Raw genomic sequence first — 25,564 nt, 5'->3', positions numbered from 1 at the left:
GTGTGTCTCTTGCCTTATTGCTATGGCTGAGATTTCCAGAGCTATATTAAATAAAAGTGGGGACAGTGGACAACCATGCCTTGTTCCTGATTTTAGTCGAAAAGCTTCCAGTTTTTCTCCATTTAGTAATATGTTGGCTGTAGGCTTGTTATAAATAGCCTTTATTATATTGAGATATGTTCCTTCTATTCCCAGTCTCTGTAGGACTTTTATCATGAAGGGATGTTGGATTTTGTCAAATGTTTTTTCTGCGTCTAATGAGATGATCATGTGATTTTTGTCCTTCAACCCATTTTTTTAATGTATTACATTTATTGATTTGCGTATGTCGAACCATCCCTGCATCTCTGGGATAAAGCGTACTTGGTCAGGGTGAATGATCTTTTTGATATACTCTTATATTCTGTTTGCCAGTATTTTGTTGAGAATTTTTGCATCTATGTTCATGAGGGAGATTGGTCTGTAATTTTCTTTTTTTGTTCTATCTTTGCCTGGTCTAGGTTTCAGGGTGATACTGGCCTCATAGAAGCAGTTTGGTAAAATTCCCTCTGTTTCTATTTCCTGGAAAAGCTTAAGAAGCAATGGTGTTAGCTCTTCCTTTAAGTTCTGGTAAAATCAGCAATGAATCCATCTGGGCCTAGGCTTTTTTTAATTGGGAGATTATTGATAACTGTTTGGATCTCCATGTTTGTTATAGGTCTATTTAAGTGATTAATCTCATTTTGATTTAATTTAGGTAGGTCATATAAATCAAGGAAATCATCCATTTCTTTCAGATTTTCATACTTTGTGGAGTATATGCTTTTATAGTATGCCCCTATGATTTTTTGAATTTCTCTGGAATCTGTTGTGATGTTACCTTGTTCATCTCTACTTTTATTAACTTGTATCTCTTCTCTGTTTCTTTTGGTCAGATTTGCTAAGGGTTTATCAATCTTCTTTATCCTTTCAAAGAACCAACTCTTTGTTTCATTAATTCTTTGGATTGTTTTTTTGTTGTTGTTTGTTTGTTTCTATTTCATTAATTTCTGCCCTAATCTTTATTATTTCTTCCTGCCTACTGATTTTTGGTTTGCCTTGTTCTTCTTTTTCCAAGGCTTTAAGGTGAAGCATTAGGTCATTTACTTGTGACCTTTCTAATTTCTTAATATAGGCACTGAAGGCTATAAATTTACCTCTTAGAATTGCCTTCATTGTGTCCCAGAGATTTTGGTATGTTGTGTTCTCATTATCGTTTTTCTCTATAATTTTTTTGATTTCCTTCTTGATTTGTTCATTGACCCATTCATCATTTAGTAGTGTATTGTTTAGTTTCCATGATCTGGTGTATGCTCTACAGCCTTTCTTGCTACTGATTTGTAGTTTAATTCCATTGTGGTCAGACAGAATGCAAGGAATTATTTCAATTTTCCTGAATTTGTTAAGATTTGCTTTGTGTCCTAATATATGGTCTATCTTAGAGAATGTTCCATGTTCTGCTGAAAAGAGTGTATATTCTGCAGCCTTTGGATGAAATGTCCTGTATATATGTTAGGTCCATTCCTTCTATGACCTCATTTAGTCCAGTTGCCTCTTTGTTTATTTTTTCCCGGGATGATCTGTCAATTGATGAGAGTGGTGTGCTAAATTCACCCACCACCACTGTTTGGTGTTATCTCTGAAATAGTGTTTGTTTGATGAATTTGGGAGCCCCCATGTTAGGTGCATATATGTTTAGGATTGTAATGTCCTCCTGTTGGAGTGTGCCCTTAATCAACATAAAGGGACCTTCCTTATCTTTCTTGACTAAGGTTGAACTAAATTTTACCTTGTCCTATATTAGGATAGAAACCCTTGCTTTTTTTCTAGGCCCACTTGCTTGAAACACAGTCTTCCAACCTTTCACCCTAAGATAATGTCTATCCTTTGTAGAAAGGTGAGGTTCCTGGAGACAACAAATTGTAGGATCCTGCTTTTTAACCCAGTCTGCAAACCTGTTTCTTTTCGTTGGGGCATTGAGGCCGTTGATATTAAGAGATATTATTGAAAGGTGTGTATTTATGTTTGCCATTTGTGTGTGTGTGTGTGTGGTTCCGGTTCTACCTATGCTCTCTTCTGTTAACTAGTATTTGAGTATTGATGGTTTTTTCTAGGTTCCTTATATGTGTGGTTTTCCTTTTCTTCTGCATGGAAGATTCTATCAAGTATTTTCTGTAGAGCTGGTTTTGTCTTCAAATACTCCTTTTACCTGCTTTTGTCATGGAATGTCCTTATTTCTCCGTCTATTTGAATGGATAAATTTGCAGGATAAAGTTACCTTGGTTGACAGTTGTTATCTTTCAGAACTTGGAATATATCACTCCAAGCCCTTCTGGCTTTAAATGTTTGTGTTGAATAATCTGCTGTAATCTTGATGGGCTTGCCTTTGTAGGTAACTTGATTTTTCTCTCTAACTGTTTTCAATATTTTTTTTTCTTTGGTGTGTCTATTTGGTAGTTTGATTATAATATGGCAAGGAGAAGTTCTTTCCAGGTTTTGTCTGGCTGGGGTTCTAAAGGTTTCCTGTATCTGCATTGGCACCTCTTTCCGAATTTGGTGAAAATTTTCTTCTATGATGCCTACTATGCCTTTGGAGTGGAATTTTTCTCCTTCTACTATGTCCTGAATTCTTATATTGGATCTTTTCATAGTGTCCCTAATATCTTGAAATTCCCACTCATACTTTTCTATAACTTTGTCTTTCTCTTTGTTGGATTATATTAGATGTGCCACCTGGTCTTCTAGCTTAGATATTCTGTACTCTCCCTCATCCATCCTACTTGTGACGTTTTCTACAGAGTTTTTATTTCATTAACTGCGTTCTTCATTGCTAGTAATTCTGACTGTTTTTTCTTTATCATTTCTATTTCCTTATTTATGTCCTGTATTGCCTTCTTTATTTCATTAAATTGGTGTCCTGTGTCTTCTTTGATTCCTTTGATTCCCTCTTTGAATTCCTCTTTGAATTCTTCTTTGATTCTTTTGATTTGTTCCTTGACCTCTTTGAACATATTTATAATCATTCTTTTGAACTCTTTCTCAGGCATTTCCTGTAACTCATTCTCACTGGAGGACATTTCTGATGCATTAATACTTTTACGTGTATTTATGTCATTTTGCTTTTTAGTGTTTCTTGTTTTATAATGTATATATTTTTGCATCTTGGATTAAGTTAATGCTTGGATTTTCTAGCAAGCTGGGTATTCTTAGCTCTGTCAATTGATTTGATGTTATATATTTTCAGGGTAGGAGGTTAAGGTGTTAGGTGTGGCTCTTAAGACTCTCAGAGTGTCTACAAAGATGTTCCTAGGGGTTGAGTGTCCCTGCTATGGGAGTATTCAAGCAGGCTGAGTGGAATAATATACAGGTAGATTCTAAAATTTAACTAAACACTGTACACATTCAATCAAAAACAGCCCCAAGTATGTATGCAAGAGTAGTTATTATAATGACCAGATCCTCTATCAACAAAGAGGTTACGATTTCTGATCCTGAGGGATCCAAGTCAGCTTGCGACCCAGCGAGACCCTTCCGTGGTGCAATCCCAGTTACCTTGGATGATTTTGGTCTCAGTCAAGTTGCTGCCTGGGTCATCGGGTGCTGTTCTGATTTCTGGAGCTTGGCACTGGCTTTTCCTTTGGGGCAAACCAAGCCTGGCCAGTGTGGCCCTGCAGATCAGCACCCCTACTGCTGGAACTGTTGCTGCTACAGCTACCGCTGCTGGGTCAGTAGCTGCTGCTGCTGAAGCTGTTGCTGCTGGGCCCACCACTGCTGCTGCCTCTGCTGCAGCTGTAGCTGCCACTTCTGGAGCCACCACTGCTGCTGAAGCTGCTGCTGCTCTGTCCACTACCACTGCTGCCACTGCAGCTGCTGCTGTGGGATCTGCCACTGCTGCCGCTCCTGGTTCTGCTGCTGCTGGGTCTGCCACTGCTGCCACGACTGGAGCTGCTACTGCTGGGGTCACTGTTACCGGTGCCAGAGCCACTGATGTTGCTGCCAAACTCTGCACCTGCTTGGGTCTTGCTGTTGGCTCAAGTTGGCGTGGCCGGGTCCCAGGACCGCTGCTCTGTTTGCTCGAGCTGGGCTCAGGGCGTGGTGGAGGGGAGGGAGCTGCCACTGGTCTGGATCTCTCACTGTTCCACGTGTTCTTCTACCTCGTGGTCTTCTCCTCCGTTGCTCACTGCTGCTCTCCCTTCACATCTCCTGAGTTGTGGAGAGTGCTGGTGTGAGTGGAAGCTCCCACAACTGGCTTTTCCTGCGGCTGGAGCCAAGTCTGGCCGCTTTCTGTTGTGTTACTGCCGCCGAGGTTGGTGGATCTGCCAGGGTTGCTTTTTCCAGCCTGTGCGGGCTCTGGATGCTCTGGATCTCTTCTACTTCTGCGCTGCTACTTCAATTTCCTATACACCTCACTTTTTAGTAAAAGTGTGTATTTTGCCGAGTTTTTTTGGTCTTTTCTCCCCCATAACCTGCTTTGGCATGGTACCTACGTCACTATCTTAACCGGAAGTCATGAAAGCTTTTATTTGGGGAAGGCATGAGCTGCCAGGGCTGACTCAAAAGAGCTGAGTACAGCCAAACTGAGTTTTTAGGTAGTGGGCTTTATAGGGCTTTTTCAGTTGGCGAAAGGTGAGGAAGGGAACAGAATTCTTTTGTTGAATAATATAGGTTCCTTTAGGGGAGATGTAACATAGCCAGCGTGTGAGACAAGAACAGTGACCAGGCAGACTTATGAGATAAGGGGGTAGGAAACTATGACCTGGGGACATTGTTAGGCAAGGGAGGGATAATGACTAAATAGTTTCAGGAAAGAAACTTACCCTGTGATTGCCATCCTTAACTGAGGTTACAAATGTGCTTCTCTGATTCACTTATTAAAACACTTATTGCTGATGTTATTTTCATGGTTGAAAAGTGTACTTAATCAAATGTTTAAATAACTTGATTAAATACTTGAGTGACTGAACACCTCATAATTTGATACTATGTCCATATAGAATGACCTATCAGAATACTATTTTGAGAGGGGGTAAGATTGTAGGAGTGCATCCAAAATAGGAAATTATATAAATCCCGAAGGATGAAGTAGTGAGGGAAGGATTATGAAGACAATGAATTATGGTAAAAGCTTCTAGGTAGGAATAAAATCAAAGACCAATTCATTTTATGAACTTCATAGACCCTTCAAGGTATTTATTGTAGTCTAAGAAAGAATTTATCAGCTGTTATCCTTCTCACCAACAAAATGAAGGTATGGTATGTTCTCTTGATGGCTTCAGGAGACACAAAGCATTTTAATATCTTTGCCTTGAGTTGCTGAACTCTCACACAGATTGCTTTTTTTTTTAATTGGGTTAAGAAAGTATTACTAAAAGATGAAGGTATTTGTAATTCATTCTGATAACTACTGATCGCTGGATGATGTCTTGACTTGTCACAGCATAATGTTTTATTTTCTTGATGTACAACAAAATCTCTCCATTTGTCTCCTCTGAACCTGGAAATAGTGCATGTGTTAGACACAACAGGAAAATGAAATGTGAGGGAATACTGGGCTCAACAACAGAGACAGGGTTTATTCAGTGAAGCCTGAGAAGGGGTCTCCCCTTACAAAGTAGTGGATACTTATTGGTTACAGGGAGGTCCACCTTGTCTCAGGGCTTGGGTCACCTCAGGAAAGATAAGTGGATAGGTGATTTGGCTCCATTCCAGAGAAATAATAATTGGGATAGGTGCTCTGAGTCATTCAGAGAAAGAGATATTTGGGAGGAGTGGTTGGGTCAGTCTTTGGAAACAGAGTTACAATAAAATGGCAGTCAGAGTCCAAAGATGAAGTCATTCTATTTCTAACTCTATGTTCTGGCATCTCTTTAGAGAGTTCCTATTATAAATAACCTAAGCCTTCAAAAGGCTTAACTCTAAAAAGTTTTTGGGGATAAATGAAGTAAATCATATCAGCTCCACATCTATGTAGACTGCACAGTGTAACCATGGTTGTGAGTGAAATTTCCATGGAGACTGACTTGAACTCCTTGTAAGAGGAAGAGCATAAATCATTATGGATGAAGGGGTTACCTTAATGGAGAAGGTAGTCATGCCCGTGCTCATCAGAAACTTTCAAATATCAGCATATGCATATTAATGGTCAGTTTAGCTAGGGGTATGTCATATCTAAAAGAATTGCACTAGCTAAAGTTAGGCAGATAAGGGGGGGGTTATTCACAGTTATTGCACGAGGATGCAGAAGACACAACTGAATCTAAAGGCCGCCTACTGCTGCGGCATAGAATATTTAGAGTAAGCTCAATCAGGTGAACACAGATCTGTATATGATATTTGGCTTTATCTCAAAACAAAGAAACCTTCTTTCACCATTATGAGCTGATTTGTAACTTAGAAAAGAGCATGTGCAGAAGTCTGCTCCCACCCTCACAAAAGTGTTCCATGTGGGCCTTTCTATATTGCAGGTTACATTTCTGCTGGGAGATCCCTAGGTTCTTGAAAAAGTTTTACAGGCCACAATACCATGAAAGGTATTTGCAACTATAGGATTTCTAAAGTAAGAAAAGAAAAGTTAGGAACCCAGATGTGGTCAAGCTGAGGGAATCTGAAACAGAGCTGAGTGTCAGACACACAGTAGGGCCATTATATCTGTGAATCCCAAGGATGCTAGGCACACTATAGGGCACTGGAGCTGTGAATCACATGGATGCCAGACACACAGTAGGGGCATTGGAACTGGGACACACATGGAGGAGTGGTGAGAAGAAAAGTCCCCGAGCAAACACCACTATAAATCTTTGTGGAAATGATCATGAATAATTTAACTTAAAGTTTTAAAAACATGGCAAGATTGTGCAAGACAGGCAGTTTAGTAAATAAAGTGTTACTAAGCATGAGAAGCCTAGTTAGGATGCTTGACACTCCACAAAATTCCAGACATATCGGCTAACTATAGTGTAACTGAGTAGGTGAGCCCTAGGTCCAGTGAGAGACCCTATCTTAGCAGGTAAGCTATAGAGTGATCAAGGCATACACCCAGTATAAATTTCTGTACTCCACATGCATACTACACATTTGAAATTACACATAAAAACATGAAGGTATATTATACCTACATGCATATGCAATAGCAAAAAATAATGAAAAAGAAAAAAGCAAAGAACATATGTGTCAAGAAGGTGGGCAGTTCACTAGGGGTTCCATTTATTTACACAACTGACATTTTGTCAGCAGGTGAAGTTAAAATGACAACATTTTTGGTGAAGGAGTTTCATTTGGCTAAAATCTGAAATTGAGTAGTTTGTATCTCCAAATGAGTCTGTTGTGTACTTCCCTCCCCTCACTCATCATGACTTCTGTATGGCTTTGCTTCAGAAGCTCCAAGACTACCCTTTTCATACTTGAACATTTCAAACATTTAATTTTCATCTCTTTGCGTTTCTCTTAATTATAGTTAGGTAGAAATATCTAGTACTGCATCAATAAAAACGTTATGAAACTGCATCACTTAGGCAATCACAAGCACTATCGAGTTAATGTAATCCAATATATATACTCCTATTTGTTTTGAATGGAAGAAGAAAGTTTAATTACTAGCCATGTCCATAGTACACTGCTGTTTAAAAATCTTCATGGTAAGAGAACATTTATTTACTGCCCTCTTAAAAAGGCTTTTTCAGATACTTTGTGGAGCTTTCATTTTTATTATCCAGTGTGGTTCTTTGTTAATTAATACTAATGGAGTTGCTATTACTAAGCTCACAGCATATTCATATTATTTTAGAATGGCTGAAATTGATGGTGGCGAAACTCTATTTTTAAAGGAGGCATAAATAATGCCCAGTGGCAAAGGGATGATTGAATTTGCCAATAGAGGCTTATAAGCCTTGCTAATTTACCTGGGAACTTTCATATGTTACAGTGGCTGGGATTTCCCTGGAGCATTTAACACAGCAAGTGAGTCAGTGTTTAAGAGACATTATTTTTAGAATGATTTGGAAAACCAATGAGGTGATTTTGTAAGCAGTACTTTAAATTGAAATCATTCAGTATGCGCTTGTACTTGGGTGAGGCTAGGGGGACTAAATCTACACCTGTGCACTCCTCTGTAAGCTGCTAAGTTTCAAAAATGCTTACCCAGAATGGCAGTGACTTTTCCCTACTACTCTCTTCATGGAATGGTCAGGCATTGATTATTACTATAACACTTTGTTTGCTTTGACCCTTCAGGAAAAGGCCCCTGTAGGCTCTGTTTAGACTGCTCTGTTAGTTACGTAATTGAACTTGATAACTGATCACCACACAGAAACTGGGGACAATTGTCAAATGTTAGCATCCTCACAGAGCTTGCAGGGGTTCCTTCCATTTTGAAGAAATTAAGCCCCATAATGTTTTAGAATTTGGGTCCTCTAAGTTCTGATTAGTCAACACTTTTATTTTACACAAAGGGAAATGAAGGGCAAAGCAGTTAGATGACCTGTTCATGGGGGGATAGTTTGTTGAACACAAAAGGAGAATTATAACTCCAATGTCCTCTCTTTGCTTCAATTTGCCTCCAAATTCATTGTTTCTGTTGTTGTTGGTTGGCTGATTTCTTTTTGTAATTGAGTAATTTTCTCAAATTTAGGGTAAAAGTACCTGAATGGAAACACAGTTGACAATTGGGTATTCTTTTCACAAACTGTCATCTTTTGACAGGTTCTCTCACCCAGTCATCTCTGGAGTCCCTTTTGAGGTAATAAAACAGGTGCCTTCTAGGGAAACTGATCCAGACCTACTCTGATGATCCATTTCCTTCTCAATATTTTGAGGACCTTTTCCTATTATATATAAGAGAAGGCCAGGGCCAGAGGTGTTAAATATCCTGCTGTAAATCAAGTACATTTTCAGTGGAGGAACTAAGATTTTCTTTAATTTTTTTAAATTTTTATTAGCATTTTCCATGATTATAAAAAAAATCCCATGGTAATTCCCTCCCTCCCCAACCCCACACTTTCTCCTTTGAAATTCCATTCTGCATCATATTACCTCCCCATCACAATCATTGTACTTACATATATACAATATCGACCTATTAAGTACCCTCATCCCTTCCTTTCTCTTCCTTTTACATCTCCTTATTAAATTACTGGCCTCTGCTACGAAGAATTTTCATTCTCACGCAGAAGCCCAATCATCTGTAGCTAGTATCCACATATAAGAGAAAACATGTGGCGCTTGGCTTTCTGGGCCTGGGTTACCTCACTTAGTATAATCCTTTCCAGGTCCATTCATTTTTCTGCACATTTCTTAACTTCATTTTTCTTTACCGCTTAGTAGAACTCCATTGTATAAATGTGCCACATCTTCATTATACCTCGTCAGTTGAGGGACATTTAGGCTGATTCCATTTCCCAGCTATTATAAATTGAGCAGCAATAAACATGGTTGAGCATGTATTTCTAAGGAAATGAGATGAGTCCTTTGGATATATGCCTAGGAGTGCTATAGCTGGGTATTGTGGTAGATCAATTTTTAGCTGTTTTAGGAACCTCCACAATGATTTCCACAATGGCTGGATCAGATTACATTCTCACCAGCAGTGTAGAAGGGTTCCTCTTTTTCCACATCCCTGCCAACATTTATGATCATTTGTTTTCATAATGGTGGCCAATCTGACAGGAGTAAGATGATATCTCAATATAGTTTTAATCTGCATTTCCCTGATGACTAGTGACGTGGAACATTTTTTTAGATGCTAATATGCCATCCGTATTTCTTCCTTTGAGAATGCTCTATTTAGCTCCATAGCCCATTTTTTGATTGGCTTGTTTGATTCCTTTTTATTTAACTTTTTGAGTTCTTTGTATATCCTAGATATTAATCCTCTATCAGATATATAGCTGGCGAAGATTTTTTCCCATTCTTTAGGTTGCCTCTTTGCTTTTTTCACTGTGTCCTTTGCAGTGCAAAATCTTTGTAATTTCATAAGGTCCCAGTGATTAATCCGTGGTTTTATTGCCTGAGCAATTGGGGTTGTATTCAGAAAGTCTTTGCCAAGACCAATATGTTGAAGGGTTTCCCCTACTTTTTCCTCTAGCAGTTTCAGAGTTTCAGGTCTGATGTTAAGGTCTTTAATCCACTTGGACTTAATTCTTGTGCATGGTGAGAGAGAAGAATCTATTTTCATCCTTCTACAGATATATATCCAGTTTTCAAAACACCATTTGCTGAAGAGACTGTCTTTTCTCCAATGAGTATTTTGGGCATTTTTATCGAATATCAGGTGGCTATAGTTACTTGGGCTTACATCTGGGTCCTCTATTCTGTTCCACTGATCTACATGTCTGTTTTTGTGCCAGTACCACACTTTTTTTGTTACTATGGTTCTGTAGTATAGGTTAAAATCAGGTATGGTGATACCACCAGCCTTATTTTTGTTGCTCAGTATAATTTTAGATATTCGAGGTTTTTTGTTATTCCAAATAAATTTTTGGATTGTTTTTTCTATTTCCATGAAGAATGCTTTTGGAATTTTGATAGGGATTGCAATAAATGTGTAGATTGCTTTAGGTAAGATTGCCATTTTCACAATATTGATTCTTCCAAACCAGGAACAAGGTTTGTTTCTCCACTTTCTAGTGTCTTCTGCAATTTCTCGCTTGAGTGTTTTAAAGTTCTCATTGTAGAGATTCTTTACATCCTTGGTTAGGATTATTCCAAGGTACTTTATTTTTTTTGATGCAATTGTGAATGGGAGTGATTCTCTGATTTCATCCTCTGTGTATTTGTTGTTAGCATATATGAAGGCTACTGATTTCTGTGTATTTATTTTGTATCCTGCTACATGTCTGTAGGTTTTGATCAGCTCTAACAGTTTGCTAGTAGAGTTTTTAGGGTCCTTTATGTATAGAATAATGTCGTCTGCAAATAATGATAACTTGATCTCTTCCTTTCCAATTTATATCCCTTTTATGTGTGTCTCTTGCCTTGTTGCTATGGCTGAGATTTCCAGAGCTATATTAAATAAAAGTGGGGACAGTGGACAACCATGCCTTGTTCCTGATTTTAGTGGAAAACCTTCCAGTTTTTCTCCATTTAGTAATATGTTGGCTGTAGGCTTGTCATAAATAGCCTTTGTTATATTGAGATATGTTCCTTCTATTCCCAGTCTCTGTAGGACTTTTATCATGAAGGGATGTTGGATTTTGTCAAATGTTTTCTCTGCATCTAATGAGGTGATCATGTGATTTTTGTCCTTCAACCCATTTTTGTAATGTATTACATTTATTGATTTGCGTATGTTGATCCATCCCTGCATCTCTGGGATAAAGCCTACTTGGTCAGGGTGAATGATCTTTTTGATATACTCTTATATTCTGTTTGCCAGTATTTTGTTGAGAATTTTTGCATCTATGTTCATGAGGGAGATTGGTCTGTAATTTTCTTTTTTTGTTCTATCTTTGCCTGGTCTAGGTTTCAGGGTGATGCTGGCCTCATAGAAGCAGTTTGGTAAAATTCCCTCTGTTTCTATTTCCTGGAAAAGCTTAAGAAGCAATGGTGTTAGCTCTTCCTTTAAGTTCTGGTAAAATTCAGCAATGAATCCATCTGGGCCTAGGCTTTTTTTAATTGGGAGATTATTGATAACTGTTTGGATCTCCATGTTTGTTATAGGTCTATTTAAGTGATTAATCTCATTTTGATTTAATTTAGGTAGGTCATATAAATAAAGGAAATCATCCATTTCTTTCAGATTTTCATACTTTGTGGAGTATATGCTTTTATAGTATGCCCCTGTGATTTTTTGAATTTCTCTGGAATCTGTTGTGATGTTACCTTGTTCATCTCTACTTTTATTAACTTGTGTCTCTTCTCTGTTTCTTTTGGTCAGATTTGCTAAGGGTTTATCAATCTTCTTTATCCTTTCAAAGAACCAACTCTTTGTTTCATTAATTCTTTGGATTGTTTTTTTTTGTTGTTGTTTGTTTGTTTCTATTTCATTAATTTCTGCCCTAATCTTTATTATTTCTTCCTGCCTACTGATTTTTGGTTTGCCTTGTTCTTCTTTTTCCAAGGCTTTAAGGTGAAGCATTAGGGCATTTACTTGTGACCTTTCTAATTTATTAACATAGGCACTTAACTCTATAAACTTACCTCTTAGAACTGCCTTGATTGTGTCCCAGAGATTTTGATATGTTGTGTTCTCATTATCATTTGACTCTATGAATTTTTTTTATTTCCTTCTTGATTTGTTCATTGACCCATTCATCATTTAGTAGTGTATTGTTTAGTTTCCATGATCTGGTGTATGCTCTATAGCCTTTCTTGCTAATGATTTGTAGTTTCATTCCATTGTGGCCAGATAGGATGCAAGGAATTATTTCAGTTTTCCTGAATTTGTTAAGATTTGCTTTGTGTCCTAATATATGGTCTGTTTTAGAGAATGTTCCATGTGCTCCTGAAAAGAATGTATATTCTGCAGCCTTTGGATCAAATGTCCTGTATATATATATCTGTTAAGTCCATTCCTGCTATGACCTAATTTAGTCCAGATGCCTCTCTGTTTATTTTTTCCCGGGATGGCCAGTCAATTGATGAGAGTGGGGTGTTAAAGTCACCCACCACCACTGGGTTTGGTGTTATCTCTGACCTTAGTTCTAATAGTGTTTGTTTGATGAATTTGGGAGCCCCAATGTTAGGTGCATATATGTTTAGGATTGTAATGTCCTCCTGTTGGAGTGTGCCCTTAATCAATATAAAGTGACCATCCTTATCTTTCTTGACTAACGTTGAACTAAGTCTACCTTGTCAGATATTCGGATAGCAACCCCTGCTTGTTTTCTAGGCCCATTTGCTGAAACACATTTTCCAACCTTTCACCCTAAGGTAATGTCTATCCTTTGTAGAAAGGTGAGTTTCTTGGAGACAACAAATTGTAGGATCCTGCTTTTTAACCCAGTCTGCAAACCTATGTCTTTTCATTGGGGCATTGAGGCCATTGATATTAAGAGATATTAATGAAAGGTGTATATTTATGTTTGCCATTTTTTTGTGTGTCTGTGGTTCTGGTTCTACCCCTGCTCTCTTAACTAATATGTGAGTATTGCTTGTTTTTTCTAGGTTCCTTATATATGTGCTTTTCCTTTTCTTCTGCATGGCGGATTCTATTAAGTATTTTCTGTAGAGCTCGTTTTGTGTTCAAATACTCCTTTAACCTGCTTTTGTCATGGAATGTCCTTATTTCTCCGTCTATTTGAATGAATAACATTGCAGGATAAAGTAACCTTGGTTGACAGTTGTTATCTTTCAGAACTTGGGATATATCCCTCAAGCCCTTCTGGCTTTAAAAGTTTGTGTTGAATAATCTGCTGTAATCCTGATGGGCTTACTTTTGTAGGTAACTTGATTTTTCTCTCTAACTGCTTTCAATATTTTTTCTTTGTTGTGTGTGTTTGAAAGTTTGATTATAATACGGCGAGGAGAGTTTCTTTGCAGGTTTTGTCTGGCTGGGGTTCTAAAGACTTCCTGTGTCTGTATTGGCACCTCTTTCCCAATTTGGGGGAAGTTTTCTTCTATGATTTTGTTGAAGTCACCTACTATGCCTCTGGAGTGGAATTCTTTTCCTTCTACTATGCCCTGAATTCTAATATTTGATCTTTTCATAGTGTCCCAAATATCTTGAAATCCCCACTTATACTTTTCTATAAGTTTGTCTTTCTCTTTGTTCGCCTGTATTAGATCTGCCACCTGGTCTTCTAGCTTAGATATTCTGTCCTCTCCTTCATCCATTCTACTGGTGAGTTTTTCTACAGAGTTTTTTATTTCATTAACTGTGTTCTTCATTGCTAGTAATTCTGACTGGTTTTTCATTATTTCTATTTCCTTATTTATGTCTTGTATTGCCTTCTTTATTTCATGAAATTGATGTCCTGCATCTTCTTTGATTCCTTTGACTTCCTCTTTAAGTTCCTCTTTGACTCCTTTGATTTGTTCTCTGACTTCTTTGAACCTATTTACAATCATTCTTTTGAAATCTTTCTCAGGCATTTCCTGTAACTCATTCTCACTGGAGTTCATTTATGATGCATTAATACTTTTATGTGGATTTATATTGTCTTGATTTTTAGTGTTTCTTATGTTATAATGTGTATATTTTTGCATCTTGGGTTAAGTTAATGCTTGGATTTTCTAGCTATCTGGGTATGCTTAGCTGTATCAATTGATTTGATGTTATGTATTTTCAGGGTAGGAGCTTAAGGTGTTAGATGTGGCTCCTAAGACTCTGAGAGTATCTACAAAGTGCTTCTATGGGTTGAGTTTCCCTGTTATGGGTGTATTCAAGTAGGCTGAGTGGAACAAAATACACGTAGATTCTAAAAGTTAACTAAACACTGTACCCATTCAGTCAAAAACAGCCCCAAGCATGTATGCCAGAGTAGTTATTATAGCAACCAGATCCTCTATCAACATAGAGGTTAAGATTTCTGGTCTGTTGAGGGATCCAAGTCAGCTTGTGACCAAGTGAGACCCTTCCCTGGTGCAAACCCATTTACCTTGGATGAATTTGGTCTCAGTCAAGTTGCTGCCTGGGTCGTCGGGCTGCTGTTCTCATTTCTGGACCTGGGCACTGGCTTTTCCTGCGGGGCAAACCGAGCCTGGCAACTGTGGCCCTGCAGATCAGCAGCCCCGCAAAACCTCCCTCTGCTGGTTCTGTCAGCAGTTGAAGCTGCTGCTGCTGCTGGGTCTGCAGCTGTTGCTGCTCCTGGGTCTGCAGCTGCTGGGGCCACTGTTACTGGTGCAGGAGCTGCTGATGTTGCTCCCGGACTCTTTTCCTGCTTGTGTCCCACTGTGGGCTCAAGTTGGCATGGCTGGGTCCTGGACCGCTGCTCTGTTCGCTGGAGCTGGGCTCAGGTGGTGGGGGAGGGGAGGTAGCTGCAGCTGCTCTGGTTCTCTTGCTGCTCCACATGTTCTTCTACCTCTCAGTATGCTCCTACGTTGCTCACTGCTGCTCTCCCTTCACGTTTCCTGAGTTGTGGAGAGTGCCAGTGTGAGGGGAAGCTCCCACACCTGGCTTTTCCTGTGGCTGGAGCCATGTCTGGCCGCTTTCTGGTGCGCCCTGCTGCCGCAGTGGTTTGCGGAGCTGCAGGGGCCGCTTTTGCTGGCCTATGTGGGCTCTGGATGCTCTGGATCTCTCCTACTTCTCCGCTGCTACTTCAATTTCCTATACACGTCACTTTTTAGTAAAAGTGTGTATTTTGCTGAGCTTTTTTGGTCTTTTTTCCCCCCAGGCTGCTTTGGCGTGGTACCTATGCTGCCATCTTAACCAGAAGTCCCGGAACTGAGATTTTTAACAAAGATCTTTGTGGCTCCTTTACTGACCTTTAGCAAATATCCTGTGCTAAATTGGCCTCATCTTCTAAACAGCTGACCTAACTGAATGCAAGGGATGTTTCACACTGCTTGGATTCCTTGGGAGCCAAGTGTAGTTGCCTTTGCAACATGCTAACTATCTGTCCCTCTTTTTACCCTACCCTGCAGCCAAGTCTGTATCCCCACCCCTCCCTTTCCCCCTCTGCCTTCTTCTCCATAGAACTATGCTAACAGATACATATTGTAAGTGCATTGCTCCATCCATGAAGGATTTGACTCTTTTCCTCGGTGTTAATTATGAAATTTGTTGTTCAAAATGGACATGAGTGCTGGTGATAGTTCTCTGGGTCACTCTTATATCTGCATCCCATTAGGGTCTGTGGACTTCACTGACAGCAGAGCATGGGTACAGAGTTGGATGAAAGGTGTGACCCTCAGTGCTGAAGAGTAAAACAACTCTCCACTACTCTGGAAGACAAAAAGTAAAAGGTTTCATGCCTGGGAGGTAGATGGGCATGTTTGCTTGCTTTCTTTTATGGACTATCTAGAGTTGGACTAGAATCAGGAAACCAACTGAGGTGATGTGAAAAGAAAAACATAGAAACTGGCCTCAACAAGTATAGATTGTCCTTTATTCAGAGTAAGGAACAATGAAGGACAGAAGTTCCTTGTGGGATAAAAATTACTGTGATGGGTGCAGCAGAGCTCTGGATTTTAAAAGGCCAGGGAAAGGAAAAGGAATGAGTAGGAATGGGGATACTGTTAAAAAAATAATTAGGATGCGGGACATGGTGGCACATTCCTTTAATCCCAGCACTTGGGAGGCAGAGGTAGGAGGATTGCCATGAGTTTGAGGCCACCCTGTGACTATATAGTGAATTCCTGGTCAGCCTGAGTTAGAGTGAGACCCTACCTTGAAAAGTCTCCCCGCCCCCCCCAAAAAAATTAGGACTTGCCATTTGTTGAGTGTGTATAACCTTTGGTTAAAACAGAGACAGAAAGAACAATTGGGAATGAAGAATGGGAAGATAAGATGGAAGCAAGGCAGTTTCTTCTGATGACTGGTTTTCAAGTGGACCAGGCCTGATAAGGTATGGCTCTGACCTCTAGCTCTGAGGTCATACCTGTGTATCTTTGAATTACCAGATTGTTTTTCTGTTCTCAGGGCAGAGTAGGATATTTAGGTCCTTTTGTGTATTGGATCAATCTTGACGAGTCAAAATAATTAATCCTACTGTAAGGAGTTGTAGGATATTCCCAAATGAGAAAAAGGAGGAAGAAAAGGACAATGGCAAAGAAGTATATCTGCTCTGCTGTGAAGAAAATGGAGGGTCTTTGTAGCCAGAGTTCTTCAATGGAGTCCATCAAATGTGGAGGTCAGTGGGGGCATCAGCCACAGGTCCTCCTGAATGAGTCAGGAATGGATGAAATTGTAGGAGAGTAAGTGTCATTTGACAGGTCTTTATAAGGGTGGTCCTGTTCAGGTATAGAGGGAAGTTTAATTCTCCTTAGGGAGGTGGGTCATGTGAATAATACCCAGAAAGAATTTGAAAGAGCCCTTTTAAGACAAGAGAGATGAACCCAGGATGGGAAGCCCTGCACTTTTTCTTCAGTGGGGGTTAGTAGGATAATTTTGTGTTCCCTGCCAGTGGGGGGGGGGGCAGGGATTGGTAGTCAGGATCAGCATCAGAAGCCATATGTCATATCACTAAGTTTCCAGATGGGGGAGGGGAAGATGGTGTTAGTATATTTCCAGAGTTCTGTCCAGAGGAATAGGCAGAGACTAGTAGATAAGGAGGGAGGGAGCAAAGGAGTTTTTGGAGAGAGTTGGAGGATGGACCATGGGCCTCCTGTTCATGAGTTCAAAGGGGCTGATCCTGGAGGGATTTTTGGCTAGCTCTGAGCTTAAGTAGTGATAAAAATAAGTCTAGTCCAATCCCATTTAAATTACAATGGTAGTTTTGTGAGGGTTTCTTTGAAGGTACAATTAGTTCTTTCAACTTTGCTGAAGGATGGAGAGTAATAGAGAATGTTGAACTTCCAGAGTCTGTGAGGCTTTTGAGGAATTGTCTATTTGAAAGCTGGAGGGAGGAGTGAGTTTGTAGAAAAGTAAATAGAGTTTGATTGGAGGGATTGAATAGAGAATGCAGGTATAAAAGAATTTCTTCATTGAGAGGGTCAGCAGTAGAGAAGGCTTGGTATGTTAAAAGGGAAGGGGAAGGAGAGGGGAGATTTAGGAATGTTTAAGATATCCCATGAGGCAATTTATTAGTATGGTTGTTTGCAAGAGATGGACTGTTTCTCTTTTTTTTTTTTCTTAAATTTTTATTTATTTATTTAAGAGTGACAGACAGAGAGAGAAAGAAGCAGAGAGAGAGAGAGAAAAAATGAGTACGCCAGGGCCTCCAGCCACTTCAAACGAACTCCAGACATGTGTGCCCCCCTTGTGCATCTGGCTAACGTGGGTCCTGTGGAGTCCAGCCTCAAACCGAGGTCCTTACACTTCATAGGCAAGCATTTAACCACTAAGCCATCTCTCCAGCCCCCGTTTCTCTTTTTGATGGTTGTGGCTACATATGATTGCTTCCTTAGAGAGGGGAAGAGAGCAGCATCCAGAAAATTGTGGACCAGGGAGGCATTGATGATTGGGTTTTCCTTTCAGGTAAGGAAAATTCATTCTCTCCAAATTAAAATATCTGAATGGATGATATTATAGGCCTGTTTTGAGTCCATGTAACTGTTAATGGAAAGATCTCTAGCCAGAGCTAGGGCTCAAATAAGGGCTTTTAGTTCAGCCTGTTTAGAAGTGATACCTGGGGCCAAAGACTTAGCCTCAATAAGTGTGTAGGTTGTAGAAGAATGGGATGGCCTTGAATAATGGCCTAGTCTGAGGTATAAAGATGTGATTTTAGGGAACTGACATCTAGAAACCAATCTGGAGTTTTGGGTGCAGGGAGAAAGTGGTTGGTGATATGTGTGAAGTGCTGAGGGGAGATTTAATACCTCAGAACATGAGTGCAAGGAGGCTTGGGAAGTGGTGGCAATGGAGGACAGAAGTAATGTAGAAGGATAGAGAATCAACCAGGGCTGGGAGGACAAATTAGGGTTAGAAACTTATGCATACAGGGTCTTTCCTCAATGGAGGGGCTAGGAAACCTCAATAGATGAGGAGGTCCTTTAAAGAATGCTTTAAAGAAAGAGTAGATGTTTCAATGGCTATGCAGAGAGATTTTCTTAGCTTCTGGGATAGTTTAAGCCATGGTTTCCAGAACCAATAGGCAAGGTGTGCATCCCTTGGTGACCAGGCCCAGCTATTTCCATAAAAAAGCCACAGGGACACATGCATCTCTTGCCCACTTACTAAAGAATGCTAGGACTTGACCCTGGGTAGCATGAAGGAATAGGTAAAACAACATTGAAGGGTTGAGTAACTTGAGGGAGGAAGCCCCAGCTAAAGCTTGCTTTAAAAGCTTTTACGGGAGTGGTTATCCTGGAAGGGGGAAGAAGGGGCTCTTCAGGGAGTTGTTTAGTGGCTTCATAGAGGGGCTGAGTATTAACAGAAAAATCAGTTGTCCATATGCAGAAGAAATTAAAGAGGTACAGAAGTGAAAGTAGTTCCATTTTGGAGGCAGGAATATGGAATTTTGGGGGAGTTCCTACTTGATCTAGAGGGATGGCTCAAGCTTGATATGAAAGGGAAAGAGCCAAGTAGGACATGACCAGCTGACATACTTGGGCTTTGTCTTTTGATACCTGATATCCCCAGGTTAAGGCATTGGGGAGTTCAACAGTGACTGTGATGGAGAGTTCTTGGAGGGGCTGTATAGAGGAAATCATCTACATACTATAATAGATGGCTGGAATGGTGGCTAAGGGATGGAGAATTCTTGTCAGAGGGCCTGATCAAAGTAGTGGGGGCTATCCTTAAAGCTTTGTGGCAGGACTGTCCAGGTTATCTATTGAGCCACAAAGGTGTCCAGATACTCCCAGATAAAGAAAAAGAGGGGTTTTCAGTCTGGGTGCAGTGGGATGGTAAAACAGGCACCTTAAGGTCTAAGACAGTAAAATGGGTTGTGGGGGTGTGGAACAAAGGAAAGAGGGCTTAAAGGTTGGAGATGACTGGTGTACGTATAGTTGCCTCACTGCTTTTTCTCAGGCCCTGAACTAATACAAAAGTCACATTAGGGAATTTTATTTCTTAATATATTTTCTTTATTTATTAGAGAGAGAGAGAGAAAGAGAGTGTGTATGTGTGTGTGTGTGTGTGTGTGTGTGTGTGTGTGTGTGTGTGTGCCAGGGCCTCCAGCCATTACAAATACACACAAGATGCATGCACTGCCTTGTGCATCTAGCTTACATGGGCCCTGGAGAGTCATACAGGGATCCATTGGGTTTGCAGGCAAATGCCTTAACTGCTAAGCCATCTCTCCAGCCCCTTTTTTCAAAGATTTTTTAAAAATATATCTTATCTATTTATTTGAGAGACAGAAAGAGAAAGACATTAGGAATTAACTCTGAGAATGTCGATATTGTGAGGAAAGTGATGGGCTTTAACAGGTGGGCCTTTAGGAAGTAGGTAAGGCAGTTATGGGCTTAAGTGTCTGGCGGGTGGAGGGGATATTGGTCTTGGGTTGTGTAGGAGTAAGGGTTTTTAAGGAAACACAGACATTGTCATGGTGTTGAGCAGTTGAGGGGTGTTCAGTGTCCCAAATTGGGGGATTAATGGTTGCAGAAGCAGTAAGGAAGAAGTACTGAGTTCCAGAGGAATCACCACCTGGGTTCAGATGGAGATAAAACATGATTATTGTATCAAGTTTAGGAAGGTGGACCTACATTTTTGAAGTGATAGTTCTGCCAAAGAGAGGCTTAGGGCAGGCATTTGGGCATCACCAAGAAAGAATAAATGAAGTTTAAGGCCCCAAACTGGAAGAATAAAAGAAGGGAAGTTCTGGGACTGGAAGGACACCTGAGAACTCCATGGCTGTGATGATGCTGGACCTTACTCTTGGCCCTTTGCAGGAAGTGAGAAGCATCAAGGAAGCCCCAGTATCCAGGATGAAGGAGACTTCATGCCCTGCCAACTTTCCAATCACCCTGGGTTTGATGGAACACTTGGGATTCCTGGGTTGGTGAACCCATGACCCTTCATTGTATCAGCTGCAGGGCAGGAATTGGGATAGGTGCTGAGTGTCCAGGAGAGGGGATTGCCAGAGTAACCCTGACGGCAGTCCCATTTCCAGTGACCTCATTGCCCACAAATAGGAGAGGCTTTTGTGGTTTAGGGCAGGCCTTGGCCTATTGTCCTGGCTTGTTATATGTGAAACACATCTTTTCTCATTTCTAAGGTTTATTAGAGGGTTATGACGGTCTTGGAGGCAGGTAGCTATTGAAGACAGAGGGTGACGGTACTGAGTTTACCTCTCCTCTTCTTTTTCTCACTTAGTTTCATGGTCTCTGTTGTTAAAGAGCTTGAAAGTAACAGGCAAAAGGTCCTTTTGGGGGTCCTCAGGTCCCCTCTGTAGTTGACAAAGCATGTGCTTTATGTCTGTGGCTAACTGGCTTATAAATTGGGCATTTACAAAAAGAGAACTGGCTGGGGTGGAAATGTCTGTTTGTATATTTAGTAATGGCCTCAGTGAAGTGAGCCAAAAAGAGGGCTGGATTCTCTTCCAGACCCTGGGAGATCTCCCTACCTTTGTCATAACTTACAAAAGTGTGTTTTTTTGTTTTTTTTTTTTGTTTGTTTGTTTTTTTTTTTACATGCTGTCTAGGAGACGAGTAGTCATTTGTTTTAGCCTCATCTCCAGTCTGGTAAATTCAGCACAGCTCTATGGTAAGCAAACACCATCCACTGGTGGATTGTCCCTTGGGTTTTGTTCATGCAAGGAATCTGCATAGGCTTCAGTTGACCAGCAAATGTGTTCCTTTTCATCTGGCATTAAGGTGGATGTGAGGATATAACACATGTCTCCACAAGTCAGATGTTAGCCTTGGGTTAGACAGAGAAATTCTTTGTGATACTTATAAGGTTTTCAGAAAAAGAGCCTAATTTTTCCTTGATTTGACTCATACTGGAGAGGAAAAAGGGTCCATGAACTTGAGTAGGCCCTCCAAACCTGCCACCTGTAGTAAGGGGAGCATTAGTGTGGGTTGTTGGGCTCAGGAACTGGTATTGGGGAGCAGAGGAAGGAAATTGAGAGTGTGGAGGGTTTTTTGGTTTTGTTTTGTTTTGTTTTTGTTTTTTTTGTAAAGAGGAGAAGGTGTCTCAGAACATGGGGAGAGAAGAATAGAGAGTTTATGGTATTTCAGAGGAGGGGACTGTTGGGGAGGAGATGTGGGTTATGAAGAGGCTGGGTTTCAAAGAGAGGAGGTAAAGAGGAGGCTCATATGCTGATTGAAATTAGAAAAGGCAGGTGGTGAAGAAGGAGGATTGTAGGCAATGGTCATTGCAGAGGAAGGAAGGGGTATGTAACAGGAATATCTGGTTAGTGGAGCAGTCTAGGCAGAGAGGAGCATGCATATAAATGGAAGATGGCTTGGTCATAGGGCAATTCAGATCACTTGTCATTTTATTTGAAAAAATTGTCCAGGTAAGTGAGGATGTATAAATTGAAAATTCCAAATTGAGTCTACTATTCAAGTTGCTGGGATGAACTTGCAAACTAGGCATAGGTTATGGGAGGAATAAAATTATTTTAAGCTTACACACCCAGAAGAAGTTTCACGATGGTGGAAGAAGCTGGCCCACTCTCTTTGGTCCACACAGAGAGAAATACCACCACCAACACCATAAGCAAGCACACTCTGGGAACCCCAGGCTGATCTCCAGTATACTGCATACCTTAGGATGGAATTCCAGATCTGCCACCAAACACACATTAGGGCTGGACCCTAGGCTCTGCCTACATTAACACCTCCTCCAGCCATTGTTAGTTGTCTAAGTTACAAGCTTTAGGAAACCCTTGAATATATTGGGGGATAGTCATCCAAATAACCAAAGAGGCCAATTATGGCAATTATCCAATTGGTATTATGGCCAAATCTGAGTAGAAAGCTGAGTTAAAGTTTGGCTTTGAGGTTGGCCAAGTCTAATAATTTTATGTTTTAGACATCTCAAAGAAGTGTCCTTGGGAATGGAGAAATTGAGGCCCATTTTATGGATAGGTAATATACAGGGCTAGATCCTGGTAGCAAGTCATTACTTACTACCATAATGGAGCCAGAAAGAGAAGGATTGATTCTGGTAGTGGGTCATCACCCAGTACCAAACTGGATCCAGAATGGAGATCCTAGGGCCTGGGGAAAAGACATCCCCAATCTCCACCCTGTAGCTTGGCTAAATTTATGGAACTGAGATGTATAAGATTTAAAGTTGGAAGAATTCATTGAAGTTTAAGGTAATTGATGCAGGACTAGTTTTAGATTACTGAAGATTATATTGTCACACATATTAAGGACAACGGCCCAACTACTTTACATTCAAACAATGGAAAGAATGCCTGAGGTGATTCCACCCCAAGAAGACTCACTGATAGGAGTGCAAGTTGTTGATAAAGAAAGGATCTTGCACTTCAAGGTCAGTCAGATTTATTTCTTCCCTAAATTAAGAATATGGTGGTATCCTGCATACCTGGTATTAGTTCCACAAGCATGAAGAATGTGAAGAATAGCCCAGTATAGTGGCTCATGCCTTTAATCCCAGCACTTGGGGGGCAGAGGTAGAAGGGTCACCATGAGTTTGAGGCCACCCTGAGAATACAGAGTGAATTCTAGGTCAGCCTGAGCTAGAGTGAGACTTTACCTCGAAAAAAGCATTAAAAAAATGTGTAGAGTAAGTAGGTCATGAAGTGCACATGGTTACAGAGACTGCTGCTGAGATACAGTAAGTGAGGCAGGGCATGATTACCCTGATAAGCCTGTGAAGCTGTTGGAAGATGGACTGTGGTTTGTAGTGGAAACCCAAGGATATTTAGATATATCAGGACTGTGCAAGGGCTATCATAGAGCACTGTTGGTTAGGGATGGAAGTATTCTCTGGCTACTCAGCCCAGCTGGAGGGGCAGAATTGGAAAATCCAGAGACTGTCAGTGACTGGTTACATCATACTTGTACTGCAGATGTTTGATGTTTACTTGATGGTTATTGAGTTTTCCTTGGTCCAGTCTCTTCTTGTTATGTATAACAAGAAGTTGGAAATTTTTGCTCTGTGGCTTTAAATGTTGAATGTATGTAACTTCTTTTAACAAGACTCACATATAAGAGACAATCTTAAGTCTCAGATGATACTTGGTAAACACTATGGGGAACTTTAAGGTTGAATTGAATACAATTTATAAGGTGAGATGTTATGAATCTACTGGAGGCCAATGGAGGAATGTTGTAGTTTGAATGGATGGACCCCAGTAGATTCAGGAGTTTATTAAAGCATGTATCTTAAGTCTCTAGCTGCCTGGCTGGAGGAGGTTTCACTGTGAACAGATACTCACTTCCTGGCTTAAGGTGTTATTTTGGGTGGATCTGAGTTCCAGCGTAAAGCTTGAGCTCTGCCTGGAGTTCCTGGACTGTGCTGGCTTGTGGTTGTTTGTGGTTGCTTTTCTCTTTGTGTTGATCTGTGCACAGGGGCCAGCTTCTTCCACTAATTTGGAACTTCCACTGAATCTGTAAGTTTCAATAAATCCCTTCCTCTCTAAACTGTACCTCACTTGGAAGTTCATTACAGCAACATGAAGCTGACTATGACACCATGTAAAGGTTAAGGTGGTCATAATAAGTATTGGCCTTTACCTAGAGACTTTACCTTGAAAAGCCATTTAAAAAAATGTGTAGAGTAGGCCATGAAGTACACATGGTTCCAGAGACTGCTACTGAGATACAGTAAATGAGGTAGGGCCAAGTGAGATGTATAAGGGCAAGTCTGAAAAGTTCAGGCTGACAAATGCCTTCTGCCTTATGAACCTATGGGACCAGGCTATACTTCTCCATGCCAGGAATCAAGCTTTCTGTTCATTTATCTATCTATCTATCTATCTATCTATCTATCTATCTATCTATCTATCTATCCATCCATCCATCCATCCATCCATCCATCCATCCATCCATCCATCCATCCATCTATCTATCCACCTATCATCTAGCCATCTGTTTTCTATGAATTATTTGTCATCTATCTTCTCTCTCTTCACTATCCTTTGTGCATGCACACACGCACGCATGCGCAGACACACAGACATACAGAAGCATGAAACACACACACACACCAACTTAAATACTTGCCTAAATATTGACTCTGGCTACTTCACAGAGGGCAAATGTTTTTGAGTGGCATGAGATAGGATAGAGACTTGGTGGAAAAGTATAGTTCCTCAGATGGGCAGTTTTAAAAATCGACCTTGGTGTTATTAACCAGGGATTTTATGATAGTGATTCCCTTTTATCAATATTGTAGAAACTCCTTCCAAAACTAAATTTTGAGTTGTAAATTGCAAAGATCATGGTAGGCATTTTTCTCATTATAAAGACAGGCTAACAAGGGAAAAGCATATCAAATATTTTTAAATTAAAAAGTATTTCCTGACATAAAAACCTTTGAAAGTGAGGTAAAAAAGCCTAAGAAAAACTATTTTCTGCTTAATTTTTTGACCTGCTTTATGTGGGTGGATGGAGAACTGAACCTGGGCAATCAGGATTTTCAAGTAATTTCCTTTAACCCCAGCCAAATCTCCAGCTTGCTCCATTATGCTTAATTTTGAGGAATAATGGACAGTTGTGCAGAAACATGATTGTATCAAGAGGAAGTTTTCCTTTTCATCTGGTATAAAGTAGGATGTCAAACAATTAAGGCAGATGGAAAGGGAGGTACAAAGCAGGATATCTTTCACATGATATTCCTGGGAAGGTAGGTTAAGGTTTCTGTATGGGCATTTCACACAGAAGATGGGTACAGTGGTATAAAGATCTTCATTACACGGAGAATGGCCTCTCTGCATGCTGTGTTCTCAACTCTCAAGGGGCTGTATATTGGGGCTTTGTGCCCTGATCATAATTACACCAAAAGTTTTGATTGCTGAGTACAAACTTTAGATGAGCACAGACTCATCAAGATTCCCAGAGAGATCAGTACTGAGGTCATATTTCAGGGCAGTGTTTTTACCTGGAGGGGCTCAAGGATGACTCTCCAAATTTGATATTTTATACTAGG

At 40.3% G+C, this 25,564-nt stretch overlaps 1 protein-coding gene across 7 annotated transcripts in view; it reads left to right on the top strand.

Annotated features, from left to right (window-relative positions):
• Lrrc4c (leucine rich repeat containing 4C) overlaps window positions 1–25,564 on the top strand; it is a 1,536,732-nt gene that overhangs the window by 1,432,580 nt on the left and 78,588 nt on the right. The window contains exon 1 of one of the 7 annotated variants that reach the window (XM_045159295.1): window positions 16,404–16,457. The exons of the other annotated variants lie outside the window; for them this stretch is intronic. The gene's annotated coding sequence lies outside the window, so the exon portion shown is untranslated. Of the gene's footprint in view, window positions 1–16,403; window positions 16,458–25,564 lie in introns of those variants that run through there. 7 annotated transcript variants of the gene reach the window in all.

The sequence above is a fragment of the Jaculus jaculus genome, chromosome 9, assembly GCF_020740685.1.
Source record: "Jaculus jaculus isolate mJacJac1 chromosome 9, mJacJac1.mat.Y.cur, whole genome shotgun sequence".
In the NCBI taxonomy this organism is placed as follows: domain Eukaryota; kingdom Metazoa; phylum Chordata; class Mammalia; order Rodentia; family Dipodidae; genus Jaculus; species Jaculus jaculus.
The sequence above is the reverse complement of the archived record's forward strand: the minus strand, read 5'-3'. Positions and strand labels throughout refer to the sequence as shown.